At 36.9% G+C, this 22,369-nt stretch overlaps 1 protein-coding gene across 2 annotated transcripts in view; it reads left to right on the top strand.

Moving 5' to 3' along the window:
• Antp (homeobox protein H90) overlaps positions 1–22,369 on the top strand; it is a 120,133-nt gene that overhangs the window by 14,121 nt on the left and 83,643 nt on the right. Inside the window, exon 1 of one of the 2 annotated variants that reach the window (XM_070296291.1) lies at positions 3,267–4,176. The exons of the other annotated variant lie outside the window; for it this stretch is intronic. The gene's annotated coding sequence lies outside the window, so the exon portion shown is untranslated. Of the gene's footprint in view, positions 1–3,266; positions 4,177–22,369 lie in introns of those variants that run through there. 2 annotated transcript variants of the gene reach the window in all.

Genomic DNA, 22,369 nt, shown 5'->3' with positions numbered 1-22,369 from the left:
TGGGAGATATGTTGGAAATCTCTCATGCAGTAAATATATATCTTTCATAGTATATACACATATATATGCATTTAGATATACGATTCCGTATGTATTCTTTTATATACGCCAAATATCTTTCACAAGTATATACAAATGCAATCTAGGGGTGACCGAATATTTTCATCGGAGTTTCTTTTTCATATATTTAATGTATAGAAGGGATCAAAAATTAGATATTATACTAGGTTCGGTATAAATATTATATAAATATTTTAATATTAAAGTTATAAGATTTTGATACGCGTCTATTCATGAGCAAATATTCAGCAACGTATTTGTGCACGCATAAGATGCAAATATACGCGAGCTGTAACCATAGAGACTAATATGGTATACATAGTGCCGTCCTATATATATATATATATATATATATATATATATATATATACACATGATTAAATAGATTTGCATGTGTGCGGACATACGTGATGAGATGTGTATGCACGTGTCGCGGGTAAGGTTACAGCGAAAACACAGAATATATAAAACGTAAATAAATCAAACATTTTGTAATTTCACTGCTAATTTATATAGCTGTAACTGCTATTTTTGACAGATAGAAATATATTATAAAAAATAGACTTTTTTCAACAGCATTTTCTAGATGCTAGTATAATTTTAATTTTTTGTTAGCATATATATAAATGTCATATTTTCCTTAAATTTCATGCGAAACTAAGAATGTATTACGAATTGAATCGCAAGCAACTACTTGTAACAGAAGGCAAAAATATGGCATGGAAAGAGTTAAGCGATCATTCGCGGAGGTAAAGTGTCAAAATATTGACAGTCCTGTAGCCATTAGCATTATGAACGACTCGTACTGGATCAGTGCCGGTTGGCTGGCTGGCTTGCCTGTCTGTTTAGTTATTGTTTCCGCCACAGATTATAGGGATGGGGTCTTTATTGCCCTATAGCGATAATATAGGTATACTCACAATCGTAATACTGCAAGCTCGCACACATACACTCGCGTATAGGCTTGTGCCGGGCTCGCACCTGTTGGCGCCTGCGATTATGGCCGCAATAACATTCCGTCAAACGGCGAACGCGTACTCGAATTTCCCAGCTTTATCTTAACTCTCGGAAACGTCTCTGACGTGGACCATGTAACTCTTGCATTAATTACATTTTGCCTATAACAAGAAAACAATTATCTTTATCTCATTGTAAAAAATCAATTATAAATTAATATTATTAATAAATTAGTATTATTAGCATATAATATTTTTCAACGATCTGACAGTTTGTGAAAAGATTTATTTAAAAGTTCTTGACATTATAAACGATTGAAACAATTTTTTAATAATATATTATCCAAAAAATTTTTACCAGCGTGTATAAAGATTGCTTGTTATATAAATATATTCTTTATACTATCTAGCAAGGCACAGTATAATCTCTAGGATATATCTTAGCTGTCAGATTGCGTGTTCTTTTTTTAACAAATGTACTGTTTTATTTATTTTGTGTATTTATACACGACTCGCGGATTTAATATTGTCCAGCAAAACAAACAGGCGAAGCGCAAAGGAGTCCGGGGTTCCAATTCATCGATTTTACGTCCCGACATTATTTATTGTTCAATATATCGGGCTTGTCGCCCGCGATACCATTCGTTGCGTCATACGCCATAATAACGGTATCTTCTCCAAAACTGTTCATTGCTGTCGCTGTAGGACGAAAAAAGTAGGAGCTTCCACACGCTTTAAATTCTTCAGGAAGAGCGACAAATAAATATCGGATGATGTATGAGTCGCGGGGGGGGGGAGGGGAGGGAGGGGATGACTGTAACGCGCGCATGGTTCACCGGGTACTTCCAGCTCTAAATTCGGTGCCGAGTTTAGGTGGGCTCGATTTAAATTTCGCCAGAAGCGAAATTGGCCGCATGGCGAAACGCAATTTCGCAGCGCAGAGTTTATTCTCGCGCGAATTCAAATTAATGGGACGTCGTGCGAATTGACTTTTCTAAATTATTCAAGCTGCGTCGAATGAGGTTTCAGTAGACATCACGTTTACTGATTCATGGCATTCTTTCGACTCTACATCAGTAGCCTTCTTTCACTATGCAAAATATGGTTGGCTACACAGTTTTATCATATATTTTCTTTTTTTTCTCTCTGCCATACATTATTATAACCTATCCGTTATGTATCTCCTTGAGCATATTAAAGTAGATTTTGCAATTGAAAGTAGATTATTTTAATGATAATTATAAAAGAGATACTTTATATATAAATGCAATAAATATTCATAATTACTCATAATTAAAAAAGCGAATTTAAAATATTTTTATAAAGATAAAACATGTATATTTCAAGATATTGTGCCAAGTGTATGTCATATATACATGCAAGCATACATACATACATACATATATATATATATATCTACGCCTCTCGATATTTCGGCTGAAAATGTATAGTAGCAGTCAATGTACGTACCTACAATATGTAGCGTGTCTACCACGTGGCCACGGAGAGAACTGAGTATGTATATGTGCGGGGGAACGGCCACAAATCACCATTACTCGATGTATATCGCGACGCTATATAATTATACCTATAACGCCAAGCACCAGGTAATGGCTCAATCCTGCATGTACATTCGATGATAACCAGCCCTGAAGGTGAAGCGCTAGGTGGGATCTCTCTTCACTGCCCGCCAGATTTGAACTAGACATCCGCTATTGGCTAAACGATGGTCACGTGTCACGTTACGTCATCGTGGCCATCCTAGTGAGTGTACGAAATCAGCGGCGAAGGAGCGAAAGAGAGAGAGTGAGAAGGAGAAAGCGCGGGTGAGACGATCCACCAAGAGATGGGAAAGTAAAGAGGGGGAAAACGCGCGCGCACGACAGAGACATCGTATTTATCCTTAGAGAGGGCGAGAACGATATCGAAGAGGGATGAAAATATCGTTGGCGAGAAACGAGGACGGCTATATATTGCGAAGGGAAAGCAACATTTGAAGGGTGGAGGTAGGAGGAGAAGGAACGATTCACGGAATGTAAGCGGAAGCGAGAGAAGTGAGGCGCGGATAGAGAGGCCAGAGCGAAGCGAGAAAGAGACAGCATGAGTGAGTCTACACCCTTCTACGCCGTACTACTCCCTCCCACCATTAACAACGCCCTTGCATATAAATCCGGCTCCTATACGTGTGTACTCGATCACCCGCGTATGCGTGGATCGTTCGTCCCTGTTCATTTCGCGTATCCCGCGATGTCACCGTCTCCTTCTAGAGAACCGGCGCTCTCCCTTTCTCTAAATACGTTCTCGCTCACACGGTCCGAATTCCCCGCCTTTGCGCTGGCCGCAGGATAGCTGTGGAGAGGAGAGTTAGGAGCTCGTGGGACGAAGCGAGACACAACGACGAGAGTAACGTGCACGCGGAAGAGACGACACGAATACGAGAGACAGAGAGAGAAAGGGAGATAGAATGAGAGATAGCGAGCGAGGGAGAACGAGAGAGCTCTCTAGCCAACGGTAGTGGGATGAAAACACACGAGGAGCGAGGCAGAGAGAGAGAGAGAGAACGAAGGCAGCGCCGCGTGGCGGCACGAGGTGGGGACTATCGGGCCGTAAACCATCCGCGGTGAACATTTAACTCACGTATTGCCATCCAACAAGTTTGCTTTGGCCGGTGAAAGAGCGTCCCCGAGTATCTCAGAGTCGGCGTCGAGAAGGCGAAACCTCCGCGAGACCTCCGCGCGAGGAGGTGGACGAGGCCTATCGCGATACACGCGACAACAATCCCGCGCAAGGACGTCCCCGTCCTTCCGTTCGCCGTAGTTACGATCGGACAAATCTATCGGGGCGAAGACTCGACGGCACGTAATCAACGGCGTAAAGTTGGCCGCGAGATCAGTTTTTGGCGACGATCCGAGGATCGACTTCGCTCGCAATCCTGAACGCACGTCCGCGCGATAAAAAGCGGCGAGGCTTTCGTAAGCGAGGAGAGGCCAAGACACGCGTCGCGGACCAGGCGTCTCGATAATCGAGGTAAGCGGATGGAACGACCAATTTGAGAGGACGGGCGAGAATCAGGCGCTATCATGAGTTGCGAGGAACGTGCGCGGACTAACCTTCCGCAAAGACGACTTCGCTACCGTTGATCCCGCATCGGCCGCTATCGGTAAGTCTCGTCAGTTGTAATTAACACGGCAGTGTCACGGCACGTAAAAGCGTCCTTTCCTATACGCCACTCGCTTAATACATTCGTTTAATACGCCCGGGCAAGAAATCATGCGAAAAAGATAAAGCTGTCAAAGCGATGAACTCGGATCGTTCTCCCGCCAAAATGTCTAGCAGTGCACATGCTCCGTCAGTTAGAGTCGCTATAACGAGATAACTTTCTTGATATATCTCTAGATCGCTTTGGTTAATTTCAAGTTAGATTGTGTCGCGAAATGCTAAATGAAACAGCTGTTGTCTATAGGTATATGTTGTGTGCCGTTTCACTGATTATTCTATTATATAAATACTCGTTTTTGTGACATATATGAGATATTTATATATCGTGTATTTTGGCAGAGGCTATATAATAGTTTATACTCACATGTGCGAGTATGTTTCGAAATTTATTTATTAATATATGTATTAATCTGTCTTCTCTCTCTCTCTCTCTCTCTCTCTCTCTCTCTCTCTCTCTCTCTCTCTCTCTGTCTCTCTATTTCGGGCATGTATTTATAGATGTTACAATATATGCTACGATTTGTCATGTTATTTGATATGTTTTGTTAGACGTATGAATTGAACGACGATCTTTGATAATGCGTACATGATATCAATTGCAATATATTAATGAAGGAACGTAATGATAGTGATATCTTTTTATAACACTTTATAACGCGGAATAAATAAATAGCACGATAAATATATAAACTATTATTAAAAACGAAAATTTGAAAGAATGATATTTAAAGAAGCATCTATTTACACTGTAATAAATTACTAACAACTAAGGACGCGTGCCAAATTGTCACTGATCATTAAATCAAGTTCACCAGTTCATTCCGTTCCATATAATCTTTGCCAATGCATCTAAATCATTTCATTTAAATTGTTGTATACTATGTAAAAGGATAGAATATTCAAAAAAAAAAAATTCTTTTATCTGCTAAAAGTTTAGTTTACCTTGTCAGGGGAAGAGTTAAGAATGCGAGAATCAAAATAACTTATTGCAAATGGCAATCGTCATTTTTAATAGTTATTTTGATCCTCTCAACATTTTCTCTTTCTCTCTTTTCCTTTCTCTCCGCGTTACTACAGTCAGTAGGAGGCGTTTTCGATTTTCCCAGAGGGGGGAAAGAGGTATCTCTGTCCGAAAATAAAGTGAGTTTAGTATCGTGGAACCTGAGGGTAAAATAGGTAGTGTATATACCGTAGCTACGGCCTGACGGAGGTCATAAATAAGGATCCGACGGTCGGCGCGGCTGCAGACGGTGATAAGCGTTCCTTTGCCCCCCACCAACAAAACCCTTTAGACTTTCTCGTGCGTCATCTTCCTCTTACCGAGCGTACCCTCAAGCCTATCTATGCGCAATACTCTCGTTACAGAAAGATATCAAACTTACGTTCGTTTAGATATGTTAAACGCTAAACATTTATGGGTGCTTTCCAGCAACGACGCAGAGTATCATTCTATCTCTATTGTTCACCTGGTATTGAAAGAAGATAGAATGATACTCTGTGTCGCACCGTATCGTTGCTGGAAAGCACCCTATGTTGAATGGCACGACGTTGAGGAACCTGTGAACAAGATACATAACGTAGCACATATCATCATATAATCATACACATGCCGTTAATAATATCATAAAAAAATATATTTGTGAATATATTTTTTTTCCATTTTACTACTTCTAAATAAAGTATTTATTTCGTTGTTTTTTTTTATCATTTAAATTTTTCACAGGATGAATCTAATCTCTCTCTCTCTCTCTCTCTCTCTCTCTCTCTCTCTCTCTCTCTCTCTCTCTCTCTCTCTCTCTCTCTCTCTCTCTTTCTATCTATCTTTCTCTGAATTGTGCGTATACGCGCGTCTACTTGCAGACGCAATATAATAATATACACGAAATAGATGAGATATTTATAAGAAATCTTTGAAATGTCATGTAGAATTATTATAAAATTGTAATTTTTTAAAAGTAAAATTATCTGAAAAATTTATTTTGCTGTGGATATATCAGAAACTAAAACATAAACTACCTATTAATTTTTTCCCTCTTTTGCCAGTCTCATCTTTTGGTTATATTATCGTCAAATTGTTTATATTATTGTTAGATGAAGGGGAGATATCTTTTTTTGTATCCGAAATTGCTGAATTTAATCTTCTTTTTTTTTTTTTCAAATTACATACCTTACAAAAATATATATATAAAAAAAAATATTTGTGACACTAATATGTGGATAACGCGCGACATATTTTCTAATATTCGATGAAAACATTTGCAATAATTCGAACATATATTCGGAATTCACTAGACGGCGATTTTTTTCTGATATCGAAGTAGAAGTAAAGTCGCGGATCGCTTGTCCTTGTATCGGATGAAGGGGTTTACGAACACTCGAGGCGCTCGAGCGTTTCCCGACCGTATAACGAATAGGTATAGCCGGGTTCCTTCATCCCCTACGGGTAGCACGAAGCGACCATTTCTCATATCAGTTTAGCCGACACTTTCGAGAACTTGCTCAGGGAGCCTCGGGCGTCGCGATGTCATCCGATGCCTCTTGCCCTCTTGCCGTTCTTGCCCGCCTCCCGGGTCTTCCATCCCTCTTCTAACTCCGCGACACCTTAGCGACCCTTCCTCTTCGGCCGAAGAAACCCCCTTTTGTCGTGTCTCTACTCGTGGTCCGCGATCGCCCTTTCTCGGTTTCGCAACCCCCATAGTGCCGGCCGAGTGCCCGCGGCCTGAAGATAAGTGTCGCCCGAAACTTAACAAACCTTGGATGATAAAAGAGCCCGCCAGGTCTTGAATCATCCTCGGAAAAAGAAAAAAGAACGGCGCATGGCCGAGTTTCTTATCTGTAATTCGTAGTCGAGCGGAAGTCGCTATGAATCGACGAATGTCTCGCTTTTTTATTTATTTATTTATCTTTTTTATTAAGCTGTTCTATTTAGAAGGATTGATTAATGCGCCGAAGTGTATAATATTATTTGAAAGTTTGAGGGCAAAAAAATATTCTTATCAAATAATGATAATGATATTCTTATCATTATTTGATAATATAAAACATCTAAAATTATTATATTAGTTAGCCCTACGATGAGAGTAATTATAATAAGCATATGTCGTATACTATACAGCTTCTTTTGATGCTTTATAGAAAAAAATATTTAGCTCTTTTACAATATTGAGTTAATTCGCGCTCACACGCAATTATAAAAGGAATATTTTATTAGCAACTTGAGAAAATTACAATATTTTGACCTTTTTAATTACATATAGGAAACATCGATTTCTTGAATTTTTCATTTTGCTTCTAACCAAATGCTGATTACGTTGCTGAATCATGTACTAAGTTATTTGTACATAGTCAATGGATATCTTATATCACATATAATATTGCAAGTCGCAATATATTTGTATTTATTTGATTTTTAAAATATTTGTGTCATTCACGCAATATTAGATTGAAAATACGATATATAATATATTAATGAATTAATAAAATATTTAAATAAGAAGTCTCTTCTCTCTTCTGTAAACTATTATCATAGCAATAAATTAAGAAACATATAATTAATATGGATAATATGAATAATTAATTTGGATTCTTTGATACTTTGAATTTAACAGAACGGAAAGGGAGTCTTATATAAAATTTCATAAGAGCTATACCGTCGGATAGAGGCGGCACACGCGTGATTCCCGTGAAAGTTGCGAAATACAATAAATATATATCTTTTTTGGCTTTTAGATAAATCTGAAAATTTATGTACTCTTTGATCAGAGTATCTATTATTGATTGCAACAAAAACAATGTAAATTTGTAACTTTAAAGATACCGTAAAGACACATATAATGCTCAAATGATTCAGGATAACGAGCCAAGTATTCGCTAATAAGTAATGCTTATCTCTTTAGGTTATAAATTTGCACTGCTATTATTTAGGATGTCAGAAAGATTATCGGATTATAAAGAGGATGACCTTAACAAGAAAAAATATTTAAATCTTCGCTTTACGAAGTATAAAATATTTTCAGAATCTTGTCTAATTAAAGAAGCGTGACGGGCGTATACAAAGGTATACCGTACAGTTTGAGGGTGTAGATGTATTTCTGGAGCAAGGTCAAAAGAGAGCAATTGCGTCACCTGTACAATTTATTTTCTACCTGGTGTGCCGTACAAAAATGACCTTATTCACGACCGCCCCGTAAATTAGAATAGTAATAAAAAATGTCACGAAAATGAAATGAGTCTAACGGCAATGCTTCGCCCTTTTTGCGAAGGCCGCTGGCCCCAAAGCGATGCGAGTTTCTGGCTTCCGCCAGTGTTATTGGAATCACAAGGAATATAGTATATTATCTATGAAGCTTTTAATTTAATTTGCAATCTGAATTCGATATTATTTCGCGAATATTGACATTATTTTCTTATCATATATTTAATGAAATATATATAAAATGCGTGTGCGCGTGTTGATATCTTTAAGCATGAAAGAATATTATTTAATAATAAAGAAAAAAACTAATAATTCTTACGATAAGCTTTGGAGTCATTTACCTCGAGTAAAATAACTTTTGATGTTCTTATACATTTTTATTGCTGAAGAGAATCGGTATATTAATTTCGACAAATTTTATATCTCTTCAAGATAGATAACTACAGTTTTTTTTTTATCTCAAAAATCAAAAGTAAGTTCTCATAAAAAATAATTATAAACAATTTCTCTTATATGCGAAACAATTAAAAATATTTATTTGAATAAAAACTTTACCTTGTATTTTTTCTTTCTTCCTCTCTTTTACTTAGTAGATTTTTTTATTTGAAATTTTCTTCAATTATTGAGTTATAGGGGGAAGCGGGGGGAGGGGGGGGGGTATTATTTTATTAAAATATCATTGAAAATGGATACGCTTTGTCTTATTAATAAATATATATTTGAATGAACAACACAATATATATTTTATGAGTCGGAAAGGAAATTATAATAATGACAATTCGGTTGTTTACACTTAGTGTGTAAAAGTACGTCTTTGAAAACAACAGTATAAAGAAATCTTCGCTCGCAACGCAAAACGATGACCATGTAGAATGATGATTGTGTCATTAGTCGTTGCTGGTGGCCGTTGATTTATAAGTTCAACTCGAGACGGACAATATTTTTGTTTTAATGTTTCTTTTGGCCGAAAGTACGTGCGCGGACTGCCGGATGGGCGCGAGGTGGACATAGGTGGCTGATGATGTCACTCCCTTAGCAGGCAAAAGAGAGGAAAAGAGAGACAGCAGGTCCGTACGCCGTACCGGACATCGGTTACACGGTGCCTAGTTTAAGCTGGGTTGTCGCGATGGCACACAGAGATTACGCGATACACCGTGGAATATACTTAAGGTATCACCAACAGTTCCTAGATACATCAAGATTGTCGAATCGTTTCTTAACGCACGAATCGCCTCACCATTAATCTGGTACCGATGTAAACAATCTTGATTCGTTAATCCGATGAATGATATATTTGGAGAGATAATAATACGTAACGATAGAATATAAAAATATGAGAGATTTAATATGTATAAAATTTATATAGGTTTGTTATTATGCATTCGTAAAATGAGAACAAGTAGAACAAGTACATAGCTTTTGAAGTTTCTGATTAAAAGGAAAGAGCTATCCAGATAAAGTGCGAAGCAATTTGTTAGAAATTAATAACGATGCAATTCATCGCGATAATATACTCAAGGTGCACTAGCGTGTTTAAAATTCATTATAATCTTGCACACTTAATACGATATCTATCTTAAAAATTGAATTAAGTAACGCCACGCTGCACCTAATTATGATTATTTCATCGGAATCCTACGAGCAGGAATCCGACAACAGGAAAAGAATTACCTAGCGCGCGTTATACGTTTCAGTACTTCTGATGAGTGAAATACTGCGGGATATATGTGTGTGCGCGCGTGGAAACTTATTTTGCATGTTTTTTTTTTTTTTTTTTTTGCTATGTATCACTATACACACGTGCATACACGTGCGCGCTCGCGCGTGCACGAACGAAGCGCGTAGTGTCTGATTAACATGAGAAGCCTGAAACACCTGTGCCTTGAGCATCATATAATTATTCCTTCTTCGGTTCGCAACATTTACAAAATCATTCGATACATATCATTCCGTCTGGATAAAAAAATATAATATTAATACTAGTGACAGCTTTGCAATTAGTTGAATATTACAATCAGATTTTAATCCCGCTTGTATCTCATAAAGAATAGTACGTAAGCTTCTTATAAATACATAATTTGTTGGAAAATTATGAGATTTTATTATATAATGCTACTGACACTTCTGTACAACTGACAATGAGTATAATATTTTGAGTATCATATTTATTTAATTATGCAAAATTACAAAATTATTGATTGATCACATTTTAATAACGCAAATTTATAAAGATGAAAATATAATTTTGTATACGTGTATATCGGTTTATTGCATTTATGTATTTGCAATATCATCTTGTACTGTTAATCATTTAGTGTACATTAATGTTGTATCGCATCTACAATTGCTTGGAAACAGTCTGCTAATTATTAGATCGCATAGTGATATATTACTGTGAGACAGAGAATCATGAATTATGAATCAAATGCAATGCATATGTAGTCTCGGTATATATAAGTTTTTGATTAGTATATTAAAATATATGCATGATATATGTAATACGTACATATATATAATTTCGAGTTTTGAACTAGCAAAATATATATATATATATATATGATATTATAAATATTATTTCAATTATTTCGATTTAATATATTCTGTAAAAATATGTACAATATGATTGCAATCGATATTCGCGAATATAATTATGACACTTATTAAAAGAGAAAGAAAGAGAGAGAGAGAGAAAATATATATATATTTTTTATGATACATAATTATATGTAAACAATGAAAATATTTTCTATACAGAATACTCTAAGTAACATATTTTTGATCTATATATTCTGTGATCTAGAATCGATTTTTCCTTAGATAAAAATAATCATCATTTGTGTTTCTTATTTTCTTGTTATGTATATGTTTAATTAATTTTTAAATTGTAAATATATATCAAACAATAGCAAAACTGATTTGAGAAATTAAATGAAAAAAATAAGATTTTATTATCTGCTTACAGTTTTAATGATTACTTTCCGAAAAGATTTTTACAACGAATTTTTGATTGCTTAAAACTTGCTTATTTGAATCTAAATCCCTCGATATTTTTGTTCGGGGAAGAAAATTTATTCTAAATTGACAAAGGTATCCGTAAATAAAAGATGAATCGATTAATCTAGAATATTTTAAATATTTCATAAATGTTACTATTTATGAGAATCTGCAATTTTAAAAACTAAATTCTTATTGTGCGTAGCGTGTAGAGGAAAAGCTTGAACCGTTCTACAAATAAGTACCGCCGGTACAATAATTACTCCGCTACTCGGTTGCGTATTACTCGCGGTGACCATGATAAAAGGAGAAACTGGTTTGAAGACCACGTACGCGATTGAGCTGTTAACGATAAATCGCGAAATGTGCGAATTCAGAGGTAAAAGACACAGTTCGCAGCTTATATATACCCCCACACACGCATGCACGTGTGCACGCATACGTGTATTAATGTCGCTCTTCTCGCAACAACTAGCTTGCTTCGCTTGTATCATTCAGTTGTACATATACCTATTTTGAATCAGCTTAATTAAACGTTTAAGAAATAAAACTGGTTTTGTGCTATCTTCGTCTTTTATTTCTTGCTTTTCTTCGAAATACATATTGTTATGACGCAACTGTGTTCTTTTAACATTTAAGATCTTTAAAGAAATACAACGATACTTTAAACAACTGCCATATTCAAAGAAAAATTATTCTCTTTTTATTTTTTTAAGATATTAAAATCTGATATTATAAGTTTTTTTTTTTAATTATAGACGAAATAAAATATTAACATTATTACGAAGGAAAGAAAGAAATGGTGAAATATATATCAGATTTTATTATGAAATTCTTATTATTTATATAATTCAATGTTTTAAAATCTGTATAAATTCTATATGTGTATCCATTAACCAAAGAAAGTAGTATCAAACTAAAACGCGATATCGAAACGTAATCTGTGTGTAGATGAAACATTTCTATTTCACTTTACGCAACTCGTTTCTTTACTAATTAGATGTTAATAAATACGTTTAAACACTCAAATGTTCTTAATAGCTTTGGACATATAAATTACATCACTTTCGAAATAAAAAAAGTATGTTTTTAACGACTACGTGCCTAAGTATTCGCAGAGGAATATCACATAGGGTAACGGGGAGTCGAGTCGAGAACAATGAATTCAACCGTAATCACAATCGCATTAAAGTACGATGCAACTGAGATAATTCACATAAAATCACGCACGAATGCACTGATCAATAATCAAATTAATGTAGTAATAATAATTAAAAGCTATTCTATCCTCGCATTTATATCCTCTGCATCTATTGATTTATAAATCTTTTACATGTATGCAATTGTCGAATATTATTTATGATGTAGATTGCTAAATTAAAGCATACATTTTGTTGTATATTTAAGATATACCAAAAATAAACAATTCAAAATTTTAATATCTGTTATATTTATATGCGTGAAAAAGTTTGAAATGCTAGGAAATAATATTAATTAAAAATTTTGTAAAAAATAAATGTTTGAATTATAAAATTTGTATGAAATATACAATTCGTAGAACGATAAACGAACAGAAATATACGAGGAGATAAATAAAATAGCTTTTAATTATTATTATTATATTAATTTTGATCATTTTAATCGTGGATATATGTTTAAATGTGCTGTTTACGAACGGCAATACGTGTTCCGTTATCGGCATTAAAAATAGGGAAAAAGCGCATGCAGGTGAACGAGAGGGATAGGTGGGAGTAAACGAGCCAGCGTTGTAGGTGTAAAGCGAGCGTGATCGTGCGTTGGATGAACGAGAGGTACGAAAAGGGAGTGGTCAGCGTGCTGAAGACTCCTGCTGACCTATTCCTTTCTGTGCCTCCGCAGTGCATTATGGCTGCTCGGCAAGACTCTTGGCTTTTAGAGTTTTCCCGATCATCGGTAGATCGGTGTCTCTCTTCAACGCCGTCCGCTTGAGCTGCACGAAATTCCTTCGGTGCGAATGAATGGAATTTTGCACGCAAATTTGCAGCCGATCCGCCTAACAGTGGCATCGACATTAGTGTCTCTTGATGCCGTCGGTGTCAGTGTCGCATGTGTATGTGTGAACAGAAGCATCGTAGACTGCATGGGGGACTATAAAGGGGAATGGGGAAAAGTTACCGGAAAATAGTGGGGAGGGAAAGGTCTTGTGTCGTTATGGCACAATGGGACCGCTGCTGCAACGCCTGTAAGTACCGCAAGCTTACAGACTGATCTCTTCTTTCTATTCCTCTCTGTCTCTTTCTCATTTCTCCTTCTTCCTCCTTCTCAAATTCGCATTTTCGTCGCGTTCGTATCTCTCGCGTTTTCATTCTTGTGCGAGGTTTTTGTTACGCTCTCAAAGCAAGGAAAGCCTTTGCAAGCGGCTTTATCCGGTCCGTGACGATGCAGCGCTTACGGGGTATTTGTGGGATTAAGAATTCTCGTACAGGACGAGAGGCAGTGGGCCAAGCCCACGGATGGCGCGACCAACGCGAAGATTTTGGAGATCTAAAGGCCGCTGTATTTACGGGTATAAACGCGCGAGTATATTCAGTTTAGTAGACGCAGCACAATTTCGGCATTACATTCGAGTGATAACATCGATAAATTTTGGGATACCGGTTTACAGCCGTGACAGATTTATCGTCCCGCCGGCAAAGTGCATAACGTGAACGAAAATGTATTGCAAAATCCTTGCAAAAATAATGCGGCACGCAAAATTGTACGTATAATAGATATACGAGCGACATTTCCGTCCGCATTGTGCGTGCAATCGCAATCCGGCCAAATCGCAAATATGCTCGTTGACACACGATGACTCGTTTAATCTTGAAATCCTAGATATGGATAAAACACTGCACAAAATTCTCTCGATCGAAACACGACAAGCTTCGTGAACAAGTCACGAAGCTTTCCGTATAAACCGCGCGTGTTTATTTTCAACCCGAAAATAGCGATTGCGCGATAACGACGTAAAAATTGTAAAAAAAAAAAAAAAAAAAGGAAAAAAAGAAATGAATTTCAAACTGGATTTACAATGTCGAGGCATCGTCGTGAGCTTAGAGGAATCTAGAGAGAAGGACCAACCGGTTAGAGCGCGACTTTGGCGGCCGCCATCTTCCCCTTCTCATCTGTCTCTTTCACCTCGCGTGAGAACCTGCTCTCTATATGCCCACCTTTCTGTTCTTCGGGACCACTCTCCGCGAGAGTTCCGCTTATGGGATTTCTCTCTCTCTCTCTCTCTCTCTCTCTTTCTTTTCCTGGACGCGGCGCGTTGAGAAGGGACGGCCTAGCCGAAAATACTTTTCCCTCTTCGTCGGTCGTGCATTGGATGTGCCACGACGACGAGGTGGAGTCATGGGTCTCTTCTCCGCCGGTTCCTCGATGCTACGAAATGGTCTGTCGTCCCTTTTTCTTTCTCTTTACGACACTCTCCTGCGTGATATTTATTTCAAGTTTTCCACGTGAGCTTTTTCCTTGAGCGTCGATTGCCATTGTCCGTTGTTACCGTACGCAAATCGTCCGCTCCGCGGAAGGTTACCAGATTTAACACGTCGGACGATGTTTCAAGCGTAAATGGCCCGCGTAGGCTCGCAGAATTACTCACGATCGTTCAAGTTGACATAAAAAGCGCACGAAGCGGAGTGCCGCGGAGTTTTACCGGGCGAAAAAGAAGACGCGTGTGATTTTTTTACGCTTCGCGAGCTCCGTAATATTGTGGGGGGTATGTTGTACCCGCATTAATAACTCGCGTCACCGCGCGGCGGTTTTAATATTTTGCTTTAATATATACATTCTTCTCTCGCGTAATGAAATATTCATTACAGAATTCTACCATAACTGTTTTGTACGCGCAAATTGATATACTAGACACACGTAAAGCTGTACGAGACGACTTGTGTAAACTCGTCGCAATTTCTGTGAGCATAAAAATTAAACTTTATCATTTATTTAAAATCTTCCGTATCGATTTCTTATTTTTATCTTCGCGTATATGTCGTGAAATCTGTGTTTATTTTTTTTTTTTTTTCGTACGCGGTCGTACACGCTCGTGTATGTCGCGCAATTATATAGCGGATTAAGAGGCAAATCCATGGGGTCCAGTGCGCATAAATCAGTATCGATGACGAAAGCCTATCCTAGCTAAAGGTTTTCTAGGCCGCGCGCTAGTCAACTTTGCGGTATATATTATCGCGGCTTGTGAGGCGCAGATATTTGCGTAAGAATTCTGTGAAACCGGTAAAGCAGGAATAAGCGTACGCGTTAAATACGCATTATTAAAAGTCTATAAAATGATAACCTTGCGGAATACGTTGATATTACAAAATTTAGAAGCGCTTCGATGTTTAATCGAGCGATTTATAACGTATTTACACTTGTTATTCACACTTTGCATTATTCGCAATATATATATATTTCATCCTTATAAAACTTGCCTATAATTAGACAAATTAAAACAGAATGAGCAACTATAAAAATTATTCTAATTTATCGACACATTTTTATCGATATTATCTCATTATCTATTCATCAGGTGCTAGTATAATTGATCAATTAGCTTATTATAACGTATCTCGGATATTAATCTTACGGGATGTGTTGTAGCGATAAAGTCTATTCATAAAAAGCTGCTATCGGTTAGGTCGCTCATTTATTCGATTTTCATTCGTTGAAGACAAATGAAAAAGAGAAGGGATCGATCGGAGAGTTCAGATATGTGCATTCAGGTATTTCCCTTATCAGTCGATAAGCACGCGTGGAATTACGTGAGAATCGCGGGATGAGAGTCAGCCGTCACCGGGCAATGTGAACGTGCCCTAAGGCCGCGCGCCTCCGATCGGTGGTAGGTACGGGAGGAAGGGAGGATCCGGCGTGACGAGACTGCGAAGTAAAAGGGGAACCAGGCATAGAGTCACCCGCGCAAGAGGGTGACATGCTGCCGAGCCGGTTACGGGGCCCCACGTCGGTCGCTCGGGGCCCGACCGCCGAGGCAGGTGAACATAACCCACCGCTAACAGAAACCCGGCGCGCCGTTCCGTGCCGCGCAATCACTATACGTATGTGTATAGGCGGTAGTGCCTCTGTATACCGTACGCTTATACGTGTATACAGCGTGTCATATAATGTCGAAGGTTGTTGGTTGATGTGTCTCGAGTCTCCCTGTTCCCCTTGGAATTATTTACAGAATTCGACTATGTTTATATCAATCGTTAAAAATAATTTCCGACTAAAGTATAAATAATTGTTCAATGAAATAATTATTATTTCAATTACGCATTATTTTATAACAGAGTTTTTTGAAAATTAAATTTTAATACCTAAAACTTTGTTATCGATTGGCGTTATATCAATCAATTGTATGAGAAAGAATATATAAAGAAAAGAAATGACAACGATAAGAAATATATTGAAATATGGAGAATAAAATTCTATTGAATGGTGTATGCAATTTTAATAGTTGACTGGAAACGTGTCACGAAAATTGTCGTATTTAGAACCGAACTTATATACGCTTTTTTTTACACGTGATAGAATACCTGTGCCTGCCTATATTGGCACGATGTAAACTTTGCTCTGTGAATCGTTGTGATATATCAAGCCTTTTGTGGAAGCTACACGGTAGCGAATATTGACTAGGTCGGCGATAAAATATTACTATGTGTCAAGCTACAGTAACAAACGTCGCGGTTCATTATACTGAAATTGTCTTTCGTTCTACACCATCGTCATCCGTTTAATTACGTTTACAGTCTCGAAACTCGTGAAAAATTGAAGCACTGCGAGAGGGAGATAATATGCTTATATAATATAATCATTTCAAAAAATTTTTGTTTCGTGTTCTAGACCGTATTGTCGGGAATATAATGGTGACGTTGAAGCTACAAGATACGCATTCTTTTCCACTTATAGAATCACGTATTTAGAAATTACGCGCTGGAACATTCACGTCGGAGATCGTGCACGTGTGGGAATGGCGAGTACACGCGTACCGGTTTCATAACGAGGATTACTTCATTCCTCTTTATCCTTCGAAGAGAGCTACTGATTCTTTTAAGATCCGCATAGCGTAGAACGAATCTTAACGTTTATACTGTGTGTAATGTAACATAAATTCGCATAAGTAAATATAATCCGGAATAAATAAAATAAATATTGAGGACGTCTTTAAGAACGAGATAATCAATTTAATTGGAACTGAGAGTTATATTGGACGAAAAGCTTAACAAATATCATTTGATGTACACTATGAAGACAATTGTATTTACAGGGTGTCCCCAATTTAAATGGCAAAACTTGAGGAGCGTGTAGGGGACCGAAAAGCTAAGACAGAAAGTCCTTTAGATATATGGTACTATATGCAACATCATTTCTTTCATTTATCTTGCATATGTAAAGTTTAATCGGATTGTGACACGTGACTTGGCATTCGCGTGTCTGCATAACGTATGTACAACATTGATCGGCGTACATTCCAGAATATTTATATTTTGAACATAACTTTGAATAATTGGTAATATTTCAAATCAAATGATTAAAATAACACATATCATTTTAATTTTTTTAACAAATTTGTTCGATTTTTTTACAAAGAATTGTATAACAATTAAATATTTCTTTGTACCGTTTGGATATTCTGTTGTATTGAACTCAGAGATTAATTAATTAATTTAATGAGCTCTTTGTTCTTATTATTCTTATCAGAATAATAGTTATAGCTTCAATAAATTTGTAATCTTCCTTTTCAATTCCGTTTTCAATTTTCCGTCCTCGCGATTTATCTTCTATTTTTACCTTTCTCTGCGAATAAATTTTCCATCTTCAGAAAGACGAGCCTTTGTCCATATTCTCAATATATCAATTCACTAGCGCACATTGCAAGTCAAGCCTTGTTACGTAAAAATGGAAGGGTCATTGATTCGTGTAGAAGCAGGATATGAAAGAAAGAATTTGTTGTCTTGTCCGACGAGGCGTGAAATTGATATATTTGCATCGTAAATCCGAAACTATATTATCAGCTTATGCATGTCCATTTTTGCAAGGATCTCGCATTTATTTATTTCTAAAACGTATAAATATATACAATTTAAAAGCGTATATATTATTACGATTTTATGTCAATGCGTATCTCTAAACAAGAACACGAATACGGTATTTAATTAATTAGATTTTAAGCATAACAAAATACAGTAGCAGATATAGGCAAATGGTGGCTATATTAGAAAGGGATGCGTGAGGGGGAGTGAAATGAAACTAATGTGGGGTATAAATCAACATTACTCTGCATTAGAGTAGAGTTTCTGCCGTAGGCACCTACTAGAGTTTACCGCGAAGGTAAACTGCGGCCACAGGTAGATACTCCACATTACGTGTACACGAAAACGCACACACAGCGAACATCACGGATTCCGTATATACATTTATGCGTACCGCGTATGTATCGGGGCCATGCGCAAGGGAGTATAACCCCCTAACTTCCAAGTTACTTACCTACTTGCCACTTAGATTCCCGACTGGTGCCTACCAGAGTCCGCCAGTAATTCAATGTCAAGCTTACACCATGCAGACTTCTTTATGATCACCAATTATATTTGTACAATATTAATCAACGTTTCTTTGAATTTTAAAGACATATTACAAACGAGAAAAGTAAATTATATAAAATACAAGATTTAATATTCAAGATATATCCGCATTGAAATGAAACGCGAAGCGTAAACGTGGTCGAGAAATTTCTCAAAAATGAAAGGTATGTCGCTAATATTGAGGGTACGTACATCTCCTCCTCCTAATCATCTAATTTGCATCCACACGGCGATTAACATAATCTGTATTCCGAATATTTATTTGGAATTAGCCGCGGCTCGCTCGTAACTCATGCGGGAATTAGTTAAGCTCAAGGATTTGGGGCTTACCAATCTCCCACCCTCTTTCACGCTTACGCTTCCACCATCAGTACGTCCGCGTTATCATCTAACTCTTCCCGTCCTTTCGTCTCTACACAGGTCTTCCATCTTTTGTCAAGATCTAAAAAAAAGAATATTGAAAATAATGCAATCAACATATATGTTGAGAATACGATGAGCGCAAAAATATGCAAGTTTATAATATCATTGCGTGTTACTGTGATTCTCATTTAGCAATACAAATGTATTACAAAAGTTTTACGGCTTGTTGTGCGGAAACGAAGAAGTTTTTTATTATAAAATTTATTAAGATTTTTTTATCATAAGATTTATCCGCATATACTATTTTTTTTAGCTCGAATATAATTTATCGCTGCTATCGATATAAATTTGAATTAATAGCTAATAATAAATTAGATTATAAATATTTGCTAAATAAGATCGATGGAGTTAAAGATGATTGATAAAATAAAGCATAATGTAAGCTTGGTGAGATAAATGTTTTCGTTGATGAATATCATAAATATCTTGTTTAACTTTCGTGAGAAAGCACAATAAACACGACGAGCATATTATCAAGTTATACATTTTTTACACAAACTATAGTTCATTCCAAATATCGAAAGCCTAAGGTGCGTGAGGCGAATTGCGAATGATAGATTTCCGTCAATTATAGAAGCAACATCGTATTGTGTTTTATCGTCGTCTGACGGGCAACATTGATTGATCGCAATCGCGTCTATGTAGCTGCCTCCTTGGCCTTTTTGCAACCTGAAACCACACATTCCTTAACTGGAGTGTGTATGTGTGTGTGTGTGTGTTATTACTAAGTCGTGCATATATCGGGATGCTATGTATTCTATTACTATATTTAACTAAATTCAACCAATATAAAATACGCCGTCCATGATTTCTTAATGTATCTTTTTTTTTTTTTACAATTCAAATAAATGCCTCGTGCAATTTTACCAAAGGTGTGCGAGAAAATATTGTTTTATATCTTGAGAATTTTGATAACAATATATTTCATATTTCTTATGATATTAATAATTATTAAAGTAATTTCTTACAATTAGGTATTTATCGAAATAGCTTTGTAAAATACGAATCCTTTTTTTGCTTTCGAAACGGATGAAATCCTTGTTGCCTCGAGTCTATTTCGGCATAAAACGGACCCGTTCATCAGTCGACTTGTTAAAGACAAACGCTTAGTATTCGAACAGCCCATTCTAGGAGTAACCCATATTAAGTTAGCCCCCCCACCAACGCCAAATTAAATCAAATACATCAAATAATTTAGTGCTAATTATGTGCTAATTAGTTGCCGTAGCCCGAATTTTGTTGCTCAAACCGTTTAGCAGGAATTTACATTCAAAGTGGGGGGTGCTAGCTTGACATTAAGCCAGCCCCCCCCCCCCATAGTGAAAAAAATATATATAAAGCTCGAATCAAAAAATAAAATACACTAGAATTTGTTGCTATTTTGTTGCTCTAAAATAACATAAAAATATTTTAAAAAAAGTATATTATTTAATTAATACCACTATATACTCAGTCTCGCCGCGCCGTACCATTCACTTGCGCGAAGTAAAAGTAAATAAAAAAATGTATTGCTCGCATGTATTTGGTACTAAAATAATCTGTGGACAATATACTATCGAAATATATGAGAAACTGAATTTGTTGCTCGTCTTAAAGTATTAAAAATCGATACTTTGTCGCCGCGGACCCTATACGACGCGCTCTTATATTATATAAATTAACTAAAAGAATTTGTTGCTCGCATGTTTTTGGTATTAAAATAATCTGTGGACAATATACTATCGAAATATATAAGAAACTGAATTTGTTGCTCGTCTTAAAGTATTAAAAATCGATACTTTTTTTTCACTATGGGGGGGGGGGGGCTGGCTTAATGTCAAGCTAGCACCCCCCACTTTGAATGTAAATTCCTGCTAAACGGTTTGAGCAACAAAATTCGGACTACGGCAACTAATTAGCACATAATTAGCACTAAATTATTTGATGTATTTGATTTAATTTGGCGTTGGTGGGGGGGGGGGGGCTAACTTAATATGGGTCGCCCGAGGACCGTGCGAATCTCGGCCTAAGACGAAATTAGAGAAATCGTTGATGCACGGGAGTTCGCTGATTATCCGAGAGCATCAATGACGATATTCAAGTATCCGTGGATTACCGAGTAAACATATACCGAGATCGATCCCCCGACAATTCTACGCTACAATAATTATTTTACGATTCTGAAATTCATTAGACGATGAAATGAGAATTGAATAATTAATTCGAGGAGATCATAATTTTTCCACGCGGCATTTCGATAACTTTTCGCGCGATGAGCTCTTTAATCACGCGAGCAAACGCGAGTTTTCGCTACGGATGAGTAAAGCGCAAAGGGCCCGCGTGCGTTCATTCCCGACAAAAATGAGAATGAGAGAGGTAGTTACCCCCAAAATTCACTTTCGATGGATGAAAAGATGCGAGAGATACGGAACGCGACCGTAATACGTCTCGATAATCGCGCTTGTGTGAAGAGCGTTACGGAAAATTTAGGCTGGACGGATAGGTGGGGGGAGGGGAGGCGAATGTCGTCGAATATCTCTTCCAAGAACAGGAGCGAGCGAGTTTTTTGCGAGAAAAAAATCGTGCGCCAAAAAACCTTCGCGATACGAACAAGGATAAGATAACGAAGCTCGAGCGATACTTTTGCAATCTCGCGATTATTTTCTGGCGAAATTATACATATAATTGAAGAAGAATCATATATTTTAAAAGAATATTAAAGTATATTGAAATACGAAACGTGTGAAAAACGCGACGCGAAGCTTCACCAATTGTAAAATTTCTCATTTAGCTGTTGGTACTCGTGGTTTCTCGCGGCATTTCAGAGACATCGATTAACGTTGACATGTCACCCTTAATTGGATTTCAGTAACATCCATAGTTTTAAAACTAACCAATCACCAATCAAGAATCGAACGACCGTGATTGGTCAATTTTACAACCAT

Source organism: Polyergus mexicanus, unplaced genomic scaffold (genome assembly GCF_030449975.1).
Source record: "Polyergus mexicanus isolate NDT 795.1 unplaced genomic scaffold, iyPolMexi1.0 SCAF_5, whole genome shotgun sequence".
Classification (NCBI taxonomy): Eukaryota; Metazoa; Arthropoda; class Insecta; order Hymenoptera; family Formicidae; genus Polyergus; species Polyergus mexicanus.
Note: the sequence above shows the minus strand (reverse complement) of the source record. Positions and strands in the feature narration are given on the sequence as shown.